The 11666-nt window shown below is 37.0% G+C and overlaps 1 protein-coding gene across 2 annotated transcripts in view; it reads right to left on the bottom strand.

Annotated features, from left to right (window-relative positions):
- Positions 1 to 4085: 4085 nt before the first annotated feature.
- nfic (nuclear factor I/C) overlaps positions 4086 to 11666 on the bottom strand; it is a 41075-nt gene continuing 33494 nt past the window's right edge. For both annotated transcript variants that reach the window (XM_059340569.1, XM_059340567.1), the window contains exon 13: positions 4086 to 11666. This exon is cut by the window's right edge and continues 2422 nt beyond it. The gene's annotated coding sequence lies outside the window, so the exon portion shown is untranslated.

Raw genomic sequence — 11666 nt, 5'->3', positions numbered from 1 at the left:
TCTGACGGCTCCTTCACTTGTTTTAATTTGGCGCTTTTCGACCGCCAACCTACCGGATCACCCTGGAAACGGAACAGGAATCTTCTACTACGTCATCGTCTTCTGCTTCACGAGGACATAAAACTCATGAGCGCCCTCTGCTGACTAGGAGGAGAGACTACACTTCATAACAATAAGTCATCTGGTTTATTTGGAAAAAGCAACTGAGCACTAAGTTTATTTACAGCGATATTCTGAATTTACATTCAAATGGGCTATATAGGATATACAGAATATGATAAACAACCACAGTAATAACATTAAAGTGACGAAAATGTCCAATGAAACAAATTATTATCCGATTTGTTAGATGACGAAGAAGTTATATAGCCTCACAGTACGAATGATTGAAATATTTTCTGTTGATAAATGTTTTCTGTTAATATATATGTATATGTATATATATATATATATATATATATATATATATGTATATAAATACGTGTGTGTGTGTGTGTGTGTATATATGTGTATATATATATACACATATATACACACACACACACACACACACATCTATATATATATATATATAGATGCTAGGGGTGTCCTTCCCTTATCACTGTTTCCTCCACAGCATCCACAAATTCTTGACATGTCATGAAAATTCCCAATAGTATCCTAACAACACTCTATCATTCTACTTTATTTTAGTTGCTTATATAATTACTGGCTCAGTATGCTATCGCAAAAATCAGCTCATCTTGGATGTCACTCCTGTTTTGGTATAACCACCATAACAAGGTGTTTTGGTCCAGTTCAAGCTCTGACTCAGGAGGAACCAGGGGGAGCTAACAGTGCATTAGATTACAGCCTGCGCACCCTTTCATTAGCACATAGTTAAATATAACAAAAGGGCTACTAACACTGCTTTAGATTACAGCCTGCACACCCTGTTATTGCCCCATGGTTAAATGTAACAAAGGGAACTAACAATGACTTTGATTACATCACAAATACACTGTAATTACCCCAAAGTAAAATCTATAATAAAAAATAACTAAAGTGTAAGTTCTTTGCAATGCTTTAATTTGTCACATGACCTCCAGGAGGCCATATTGAAACCCTGTTTTGCAGACTTTTCCATAGGAAACAGCTTTGCCATTTTGCGCCACAAAAAATCATTCAAAACATAATTTCCTGGCCCTTTTCCATCTGGAAAAAAATATATTCCTACTGATAGGTGATTAAACCTTCATTTCTGATAGTTTCATACATTTAGACTGTTGAAGACATTCATTTCAATGGGTCGTTGGTTCAATGGTTCAATGTTTCCTACAGGCAACATTCAGACAAGAAACCGGTTAAAAAAGTTCCATTTATAATGTTTTTACATTTAAAATGTTATGTATTGTTCCCTGTTGAAGCTACTGAATCTTTTACACATGTTTATTAAATAAATTATGTTAAAAATAATTTTAAAAAACTTTCTTTTTCACTTGTGCACTATTATGGTACAATGTTGCCTACGGACAACAAACCCCAAAAACTTCCACAAAAAAAAAAGAATTATAAAATTTCTTCAGATTATGTTTATTTAGTCTATTTTAAGACAAAAAACACTCCAATCATTTTTTCCCTAACTGGCATCATAATGCGTACCAGTTATTAACTACAGAGAGATTTAAAATTACTTTTCTTACAATTATAAATGTTCATGGAACTCACAGTTTTCATGTCTCACCTGAACCTGGAACAATGCAGCCGTCTGTCTTGTCTTAATGCAGTGTTGTTTTCTCCACCATCATCGTAATATAAACACATGAAATAAATAAATAAACAACAGGAGGTCTGTTGGTTGAGTTTTGGTATAGCTTGTTTATTTATGGTATATTTTTGCATAGGGAAACCAACTCATTTCCAGTAATGAATTAATCAGCATTTGCTAAGGGCAATGGCTAAATATGGTTATAATGATGTTTTTATCAAAGATGTTAATATCCCCCACAGCAGAATAACATTAGGTCAGAAACATCGGTTCAGACAGCTGTCACTCAAACTATGAGACATTCAAACAGGAACAGAAAGTCAACAAACCTCCAACAGACATGTGTCCGTCCATGACTTCAGTTTAGATGACCATGAGAAGAAACTGTCGTCCCTGTCTAAACGCAGCCTTAGAGGAACAGTTTACATCATGCAAAGAAAGGTCGGTTATTAACATTAGCTTCAGCTGAAAAACATCTAAATAAAAAAAGTACTTCAAAGCTCTTAAGTAGCAGTTAAAGTCGCTACAAACTATATCCAGTCCAGAGCAGCAGCCTCTCCAAACTGAACATACCAGCACAGCTGACCACTGCCTCTTATTTTCTTGTATTATGATACCAAGTCATGCATTACTGTGTCCTGATTGGCTGTCAGGTGTCAGTTAAAATGATATACATTCAAGTTAGACAAGGAAGTTCTGCTACAGTCCTTTCTTTAGAAGTGATCATGGTAATGCACTCTGAGGTGTTCCAAAACACAAAATATCACCTTAACCTTGTTTATTGTTTTTGCGGGAACTGTTTATATATCATATATCATATATATATATATTTAGTATTGCTGTCCAGTAGCTAACTGAACTACACCAGGCCCTGTTGAAATGTGAAAAGGACTGCGATCTGTGTGGACTGTTGTCATGCAATAACGGATGAAAGCTTTTCATGCCTATGCTTTCTCTGATGTAAGGGATATATATCTGGAAGCAAGCAAAGCACTCCTTTTACTATAATATCTGAAAAGCTATGAGGAAAAAAATGATCGTTAAATATGAGACTGCATTAAAATGTTCTCTGAGAAATAACTCTTCTGTTCATTACAAACTGTCTTCAGCACGTGAGGAGTATAGAGCGAGGAGAAGCAATGTACCTGCACAGACACAAAGGAATCACAGGGGAACTCAAGAAGACTCGACCACCGACTAGGAGAAGAGTTCTAGCTGCTGTTTGACCAACACAAAGTAAAGTTTTAAAGTCAGCAACACATATTGGAGTTACAAGGTGTCCAGGCAACAGCAGCAGGAGGGTAGAGTGTTGGAGAAGATTAGTAGTTTATAGAAAAGAGCCCTCTGAAAACATCCACCAACCTTCCTCACACAGCGTCCAGCTACACATGCTAAGCTAACCACCAACTGTACGACTGTTCACTTACAATATCAACCAAAACCTGAAACTCGTGATTGTGATATTTAATAGGAGTCATCCAAGGTTATAATAGTTTTGGGTTTTTGTTGTTTTGTTGGGTGCCAGATTAAAAAAAGGCACAATAAATGGCACAATAAATGTTTTATTTCCTTTGTCTGATCCATCTCAGCCCCAATAAGTTTATTAAGTCATAAAACCAGATAGATGAAATAGATTTCATATCAACGAAAAGGTTTACGTATGAAAAAAGTTGACAAAGACGAAAACGAAGGACATTTTCGCTATAATTTTAGTTAGTTTTGTAACCGCAAAATACAGTTTCAGTTAGTTATAGTTTTTTTTTAAAAACTCTTGTTTTTATTTTTATTTCAGTTAACGAAAATGTTTTTTCAATTCTAGTTTTCGTTATTTCGTTGGTTTCCGTTAACTATAATAACCTTGGAGTCATCCAGAAACATTGTTTGGTTATTCTCTGCTAACAGTGCAAACAGTGTTCAGAACAGCACATGGTTGGTTTGTACCAAAGAGTAAAGAAAACTCAAGAGGAAACCTAAAAGCCAAAATACCATTTTAAATATTTTTTGCAAAATCTTACCATTGCATATTTCCATAAACACAAGAAGGATATCTGATTTTTTCCCCCACCAGCCATCAGAGCAAAACTACAATCATGTCAGCTTAGCAGCTTCAACAGAGTTGAACAAACTCACGGTTATAAAATAAGTGAAATTCTGAAGCGATGCCGAATGAAAATCTCCAAACAGATTCAACACTGCCTCTTAATTATCTACACATCTATTTATGTGGCCCTCAGATTATCTAGTGCATCATACACAAATTGTAATTTGGCACATACATATTGTTTACTAGTTAATATTATATATGGACTTAAGTATCAATATAAATGTGCTGTGAATATAATATATTTTACCGCTACTTCTTTCCCCCAGAGAACCACTGCAACATCTTTCTGATCTAGAACATTATACTGGTGCATGTTATACAATACAGAGACACGATGGAGATGGTCCAAAGAGAACGGTCCGGCATGTTTTTGAGTGATGCGATACTTTAAAAAAGAGGGAAGAGTATAGGGAACCAATAGCAATGCTTTAATTTGTCACATGACCTCCAGGCGGCCATATTGAAACACTATTTTAAAGACTTTGAGAGAGATTTAAAGACTTTTAAATCTCTCAAAACGTAATTTTCTGGCCCTTTTCCAATCTTGAAAAAAATATTCCTACTAATAGGTGAGTAAACCTTCATTTCTGATAGTTTCATACACTTAGACTGTTGAAGACACAAGGGTTGTTGGTTCAATGGTTCAATGTTTCCTACAGGCAACATTCAGACAAGAAACCGGTCAAAAAAGTTCCTTTTATAATGTTTTTAAATTTAAAATGTTATGTATTGTTCCCTGTTGAAGCTACTGGATCTTTTACACATGTTTATTAAATAAATAATGTGAAAATTATTTTAAAAAACTTTCTTTTTCACTTGTGCACCATTATGGTACGATGTTGCCTACGGGCAACAAACCCCAAAAACGTCCAAAAAATTATAAAATTCCTTCAGATTATGTTTAGTCTTTTTAAGACAGAAAACACTCCAATCATTTTTCTCCTAACTGGCATCATAATGCGTACCATAGAGGGCTAGAAGAACAGGGACACTTGGTGCCCTGAATGTGAGCACTGGATTGTTTTTACTCCAACAGGAAGATCAAGAATATGAAGTCCTCACGAAAAGGTTAACTTAAAGAACAATAACTTGGTGTCAGTCATCATCCAAGTAATGATGCATTCCAAGTATCAACTCAGTAAGATGCAACAATGTGTCATGATAATGTGATATGGTGTCAGCATGTGGACTCGCTCACTGATGATAACATCAGTCAGTGACTCTGTTCTCTAAGTGTCTCGTGTGTTACCATGTACACAATACCAGGGGCCGGATTCACAAAGCATGATTAAGAAAAAAAATAAGATGTTCCTAAGAATGTTCTAAAATGCTATTCACATTTTTTTTCTTAAGAATTGTTGTATGTCTTAGGAACTTCTTAGTTTTCTCACTTAGGACGTTCTTAAGAAGTCTGAACTGAAAGACTGAAAGCACATTTCAGTTATATGTCAACTGCCAAAATAAGCTTTTTGTGATACATTCACAAAAAAAACTACTCTGACCAACTTCAGAACCACATCGTCTAGGGCTAAACTAAATATTAGAGAAATCAAATAAATGTTGTACAAATTTGTTTAAATAAATACATATCAAGAGTTTTCTTTTCACTGTAGCTGTTTTAAGACTGCTGAGGGCTTCTCTTAAAGTTGTAAAAAAATATGAGAAGAAATCTAAGAACTTTGTTTTCAAGAATATCATCCTCTCATCCATCCTGTCCACCCCTTTGTCATATTGTATGTATGTTAAGTATATGTTTGGACGGGTTGATGGCTAATTTCGTTGTCCTAGTTACTCTGTGCAATGACAATAAAGGCGATTCTGATTCTAATGAATTTGTTCTCAAGTTTTATCTTAGGAGAAAGTTAAGAAAACAACTAAAGAAAATATAAGAATTTCTTCATGAATAGCATTTTTTTTACTTTGTGAGTCCGGCCCCTGGACCCTGAAACTCAAGCAGCTAAATGTTACCAGTTACACCTAATAAGTTTCCATCTGTGGCATGTCAGCGTGTGTTGTGGGAAAAGTTCCTATGACGTCAATATGCTGAATGACAATATTCTGAAAAAAAAAAAAAAAAAAAAAAAACACTTGCCAACTATCCGCCAATCAGAATGAAGCTGTTCATTTGTTTCCTGCTGTGTCTTTGGTAGCTTCATGTGAAGTGGTATCAGCACATCTTTATAAGCTTCGTTTGGAACGTGACAACCCTGAAAATAGGACAACGCTTTAGAGCTAAAATGACGAATCCATTCAACAGTGTTTCCTCTAGATTTTCTTCAACTCTTTGGGTTGTTTTATGGCTTGTTACCTCAGGACCTGCACTGTGGCTGATGTTCCCAATACTGAGCACCAACCCAACGGCTTAAATGTTACATTGCAATGCAGAGTTTGACAGCAAAGCACGGCATAGAAAATATCACAACGCAGTAAAATTACAGGCACTGCTTGTTGGAAACATTTTGTTTGTTTTTTGAGCTGCTGGTGTATTTGGACAGAGCAAAGAGAGGCTCAACTGTTTGTCACCTCACTTTGACTTGAGGACGGGGATTTCCAGTGAAGCTGATTATTAATTTATCGATTTTGACATCTGCCCAAGAAATCTCCACTTTGGATAGCAACAGTCAGTACGTTTACATGACACTTGAAAAAAAAACAATTATTGCCTTAATCTGTTTCAATCTCTTTTTGCCGGCATGTATGACGCATGTGCGCTGGCGTATGACCCCGAAACAAAAACATCCAAGAAAGCGGGTCACATTAGCCAGTCGCACATTAGCCAGTCGCATTAGCCGGTCACATATAAGCTGGCCGTATTAGCCGGTCGTATTAGCCGGCTAGACGGTCATATATTAGCCGGTGACACATTAGCCGGTCGTATTTGCCGGTCACACATTAGCTGGTCGCATTAGCCGGTCGCACATTAGCTGGTAGCATTAGGCGGTCACACGTTAGCTGGTCGCATTAGTCGGTCGCACATTAGCTGGTCGCATTAGGCGGTCACACGTTAGCTGGTCGCATTAGTCGGTCGCACATTAGCTGGTCGCATTAGGCGGTCACACGTTAGCTGGTCGCATTAGCCGGTCGCACATTAGCTAGTCGCATTAGCCGGTCACACGTTAGCCAGTCGCATTAGCCGGTCACACATTAGCCGGTCACATTAGCCGGTCGCACATTAGCTGGTCGCATTAGCCGGTGGCATTAGCCGGTCACATTAGCCGGTCACATTAGCCCAGGGGTAGGCAACCTGAGGCTCCGGAGCCACATGTTCTCAGTTGCATGTAAACTGGGACAAGGACAGAAGCCAATTTTTTTTTGTAAACGCACTGACTCAGTGCTATCATAGTAACTGAGAGCTACGTGTCAAAGTGGGTTTAATACACACAGGCCTGGGCCCAGAGTAATTGATTTGGAATAATCAAATGTCTGTATTGAAATACAACTGACAGACTCGTTTATAGAAACACTTTGGCTTTCTTTGTGCATGTTCTGTTGTCAGATTTCTCGTCAGTGTCACTGGGTAAAGTAGAGGAATACAAACGAATTGATTGACGTTTCAGAACTTACTTTCACACAGACCCAATCAGGAAACACACACACACACACACACACACACACACACACACTCTGAAATATACTGGCTAGATATAGTGCAAGAATAATCTCTCAATCTCTCTGACGGTTAAGAATCTGAATCAGTTTTTAATCTAGGCTATAACAGAGCTTTAGTTAGACAGTATTCAACAGTAATAAGATTCCTACAGTATGATGTGATTAATAATGTTGGTCATCAGCCTCACGGCCTAATTAATGTCTGAGACACGTTTCTTTATTTGAGCTGTGTGTTTTGTTCACTTCCAGTCTAATATTGAACCAGTTTTGGTGTTATTGGTCCAATTGAATACTTTTTACCTCCAGCCCTGATTCTAAAAAAAAGTTGGGACGTTGTCTTAAAAAATAAATAAAACAAAATGCAATACTTTTCTAATCCCTTTTATAATAATATTAACGAATATACTTTACACTAATAAACTTTAAATTACAGATAATGACAATATTACAAATGACATGAAAATGAAAATACCAATTTCGACATATATTCAATTAAATTGATCAATGACAATATATTTGATGTTCAAACTGATAAACTTGTGTTTCTGTTCATTTGTTTATATTTATGTTTTCCTCTGCGTCCCAATTTTTGGAATCAGAATAAGACTCGTTCTAATCTAAAGGGGACATGTGGGCCGAGGACCTTTATCTTTATCTTTCTGTGTGTAGTTTAAAGTGGTTGCATAGTCTCTGGTGCATCACTGTGGCCGTATTATTTTGGACATTAATACAGCCCAAATAACTGCAAACATGAAGTTGTAATCACAACTTGGAGTGAGAAGCTCTTCAGTCAAAATAAAGCTTCTGCTTGCACTTTTAGTGGAAACAAACAAATGTTAGTTGCTGTAGGATAGCGCCATCGTGTGGTCATGTAAAAGCACTTTTCACTCTGGCTAATTCATAATTGATTTCTGACAGAGTTCCTAATGGGGGTCTTCACAGGTTCACTACTGCTGAGTAGCACGACACCAGCAGAGTACTCATATTTGATCCAGAGGCAAGTTTTTCTAAACACTGACTGTCATATATAGGACAGCATAGGTTTGAAATGTAGTTCTCTTCACTTTTAATGTGACTTCAGGACAATCTCTCTCCACCTTCCATCATTCGTCATCACTCATACTAGTGCAGAGCCCGTAGAAAGTACGTATTCGTACTACAACGTCTGCAACTCCATAAAACACTTACTTTTCATAAGGTACCACACCACCCAGCACATACACATTGAACATTGATATTTGCTGGAAACTATTAGAATATTATTGGAAAATCGAACCTTGTAGCCACTTTAAAACTCCTAAAGATAGGTAGGCTAAATAGACTTAGAGATGAGATGAGTCAGGGTGGAAATCCAGAGTGAGTTGTGTTACTGACCAGGTGTAGGCCTATCACACAATGGGGCGGAGCTCCGCTAAAAGGGGGCGGAGCTCCACTAAAAGGCGTCCGATCGGAAACAGTGCAATGCCGCAACACGTCCTACGTAAATAATGATATTTTGAAAAATGAATTAAAAAATCTTCAAAATCGAGGATGCTCACCTTCCACATACGAAATCTACGAAAACGGTCAGAGAGATATGCCCTAGACACACACACACACACACACACACACGCGCTTCTTTCTTTATAGATAGATTGATGGCTGCACTTTACTACTCCCCATTTCATGGGTCCTGTCCTCTGCGACAGACATAAAGATTCTATACATCCTTTTTGTGACTGATAAGTCGGTGTTGTACATTTTTTTACACACACTGTTTTGTTTAAAACTATAATGCTACAGGCTTCATAATAATAATAATAATAATAATAATAATAATAACAACAACTCAAGAAATAACTAAAAAAGAACATAAAAGCCAAGCTGAGTAAGGATAGTGTTAAGTGCAAGCATCCATAGAAACTCTAAGTCATTTATGGCCTTTTTTTGTAGCATCTGGACGGTGTTCTGGCGGCCAGTCACACAGCTGCAGAACCTCAACATGTCTCACATGTCTCACATGTTTCACATGTTTCCATCACATGGGCGTCAGTGGCTTTGCCACAATGACAAAATATTCACAATATAAAACAATATAAGACTTATCCAAATACTTTCAATGTGTTTAAGATAAAAGAGGATGTAGACAGAGCTGAATGGCCTCTTCATGTATTGTGACTCACATCCAGGTAGCTTCAATAGAGTTCACATTCAAACCACACACATCTGTGTCACACACACACATCTGTCAGCCCAACCAGATCAGCTCTGACCTACAAAGTCTAACTACAATAACTACACAAAGGGTAAAACTGAGAAAAACGTTTTAAATTTTTTTTTACGTGTTTTAACTGGCCAGCCAAATGGGTTATATATGTATATGATAGCGCCTGTTATCGTTTATTTCTACAGTAAACGGTTTAATTTTGAAGATGTTCAGGGTTTCAGAGGGTTAGCAGCTAAACTGTGTCTGTGGACTGTGGAATAAATAAGACCTTGACCTTCTCATGCAACTCTGAGTATGACAGCAAAAAAAAAAGTCAGCCTTTTCCTTCCACTGTAGAAGTGCATTGTTTAGTTGGATATGTCAGCGTCTGCTGAAGCTAATGGAAGCGTTGTTTGAGCGTGCACTTAATACACAAAAACTGTGCACCTGGTTAATGTCAAGCAATCATACATGCAGCTTTTTTTTTTTTATTGTTGTTTTTAAGTGCTACCAGCTTTACCGTGAAAAGTACGATCACTTTTCCATAAAGTATAATTGTTCTCTAACTAAAGGCAAGGCACATAATGTGTTTTATGAAATATCGTGCAAAATAGAAGTTTGATATCAGGGCTATTATTGAGATCTAATTAAAACAGACAGCCCTTCAATCCACTGCTGTCTGATGTAGTACAGAGTACAGAGGGAGGAAGAAGAGGAGGAGGAAGACAGGATAGAGAGGGAGAGGTATCATCAGTTTGAGCCATGCATTCATTAGGTCAACACAGCGACCAGTGCAGCACCATGCAGTATACATCAGCTAGAGGGCCAAACGGTAAACCTCACCCTACCAAAACCCAGCTCCAATCAGCACCTTCAATATAAAATCTGAAGCCCTAGTAGACAAACCCTGGGAGAGGAGAGGACGCCTGTGATCAGAATGAACACAAGACAGTTCTGGACATGGACTGCCTGTATGCAGAGTCAACACAAGGACACAGAGAAGCCTCTTTTCACTGCCAACACAAAACTAACACTACAGATTCCAGCACAGTTTAACTCGGAAACAAAGCAACAGAGGTAAAAGGAGGAAAAACTGGAGGGAAATAAGAGACCAAACTGATGTAACACAAACACACACAGCCACTCTCATACAACACATACAGTCATAGGGGGGTGTGACATCACCACTTATGACATCACACTTAATGTGAACCAGAGGGGAAGAGTCTTAATGTATCTCTACTAATACGACAGCTGCTTTTATGATCCCAAAGATGTCTGATTCTGCCAAGACCAACACAGTGTTTTCCTGCAGTGGAACTTGTGTTTGTATCCAATATTTCCACTGAACATTCAACACTGCTTTACTCTTTCTCACTGGATGTACATTAAGCCTACAAAGTCTAACTGCAGTAACTAGGCAACGGGTAAAACTGAGAAAAACTGCTTTAAAGTTTTTCAATGTTTTTTAACTGGCCAGCCAAATGAGTTATAGGTAGATAAGTGATATGACACTTATTTCTACATGAATTGATGATGTAATCATGACGATTTATTTGACCTTTCACCCCAAAAATGTAGTTACTGCACTCTGGTTTTACATTAAAATGTTCTAATAGTAATGCAAAAAAAAGTGCAGAGTAAGAGTGCAGTAACAACAATGTTGTTGTCTTCCTTCAGCTTTTATATTTTGTTTTTCCATGAATAAACATTCTCAAATTGATTTTGTGTATTTAAAAGTGTTTAACAACTCTTTTTTAAAAGATTTGTGTATTTTGGACTTAATATTATAAAGTAATGCTATATTTTAGTCTTCATATAATTTTATCTCACTTTACAATCAAATAAACTTATAATTTATTTCTGCTTTGGTTTTGAGTTGGATTTTGTATTTACTGCTATTTTTATATCATTATTTCTCTGAATTAAAGCAAAATTTAAATCTTTCTAAACTAAACTAAATCTAAAACTTTGTCCGAAGATATAACAGACATCAAGGAGTTCATTTTTAGTTATAACTC

Source organism: Centropristis striata, chromosome 9 (genome assembly GCF_030273125.1).
Source record: "Centropristis striata isolate RG_2023a ecotype Rhode Island chromosome 9, C.striata_1.0, whole genome shotgun sequence".
In the NCBI taxonomy this organism is placed as follows: Eukaryota; Metazoa; Chordata; class Actinopteri; order Perciformes; family Serranidae; genus Centropristis; species Centropristis striata.
The sequence above is the reverse complement of the archived record's forward strand: the minus strand, read 5'-3'. Positions and strand labels throughout refer to the sequence as shown.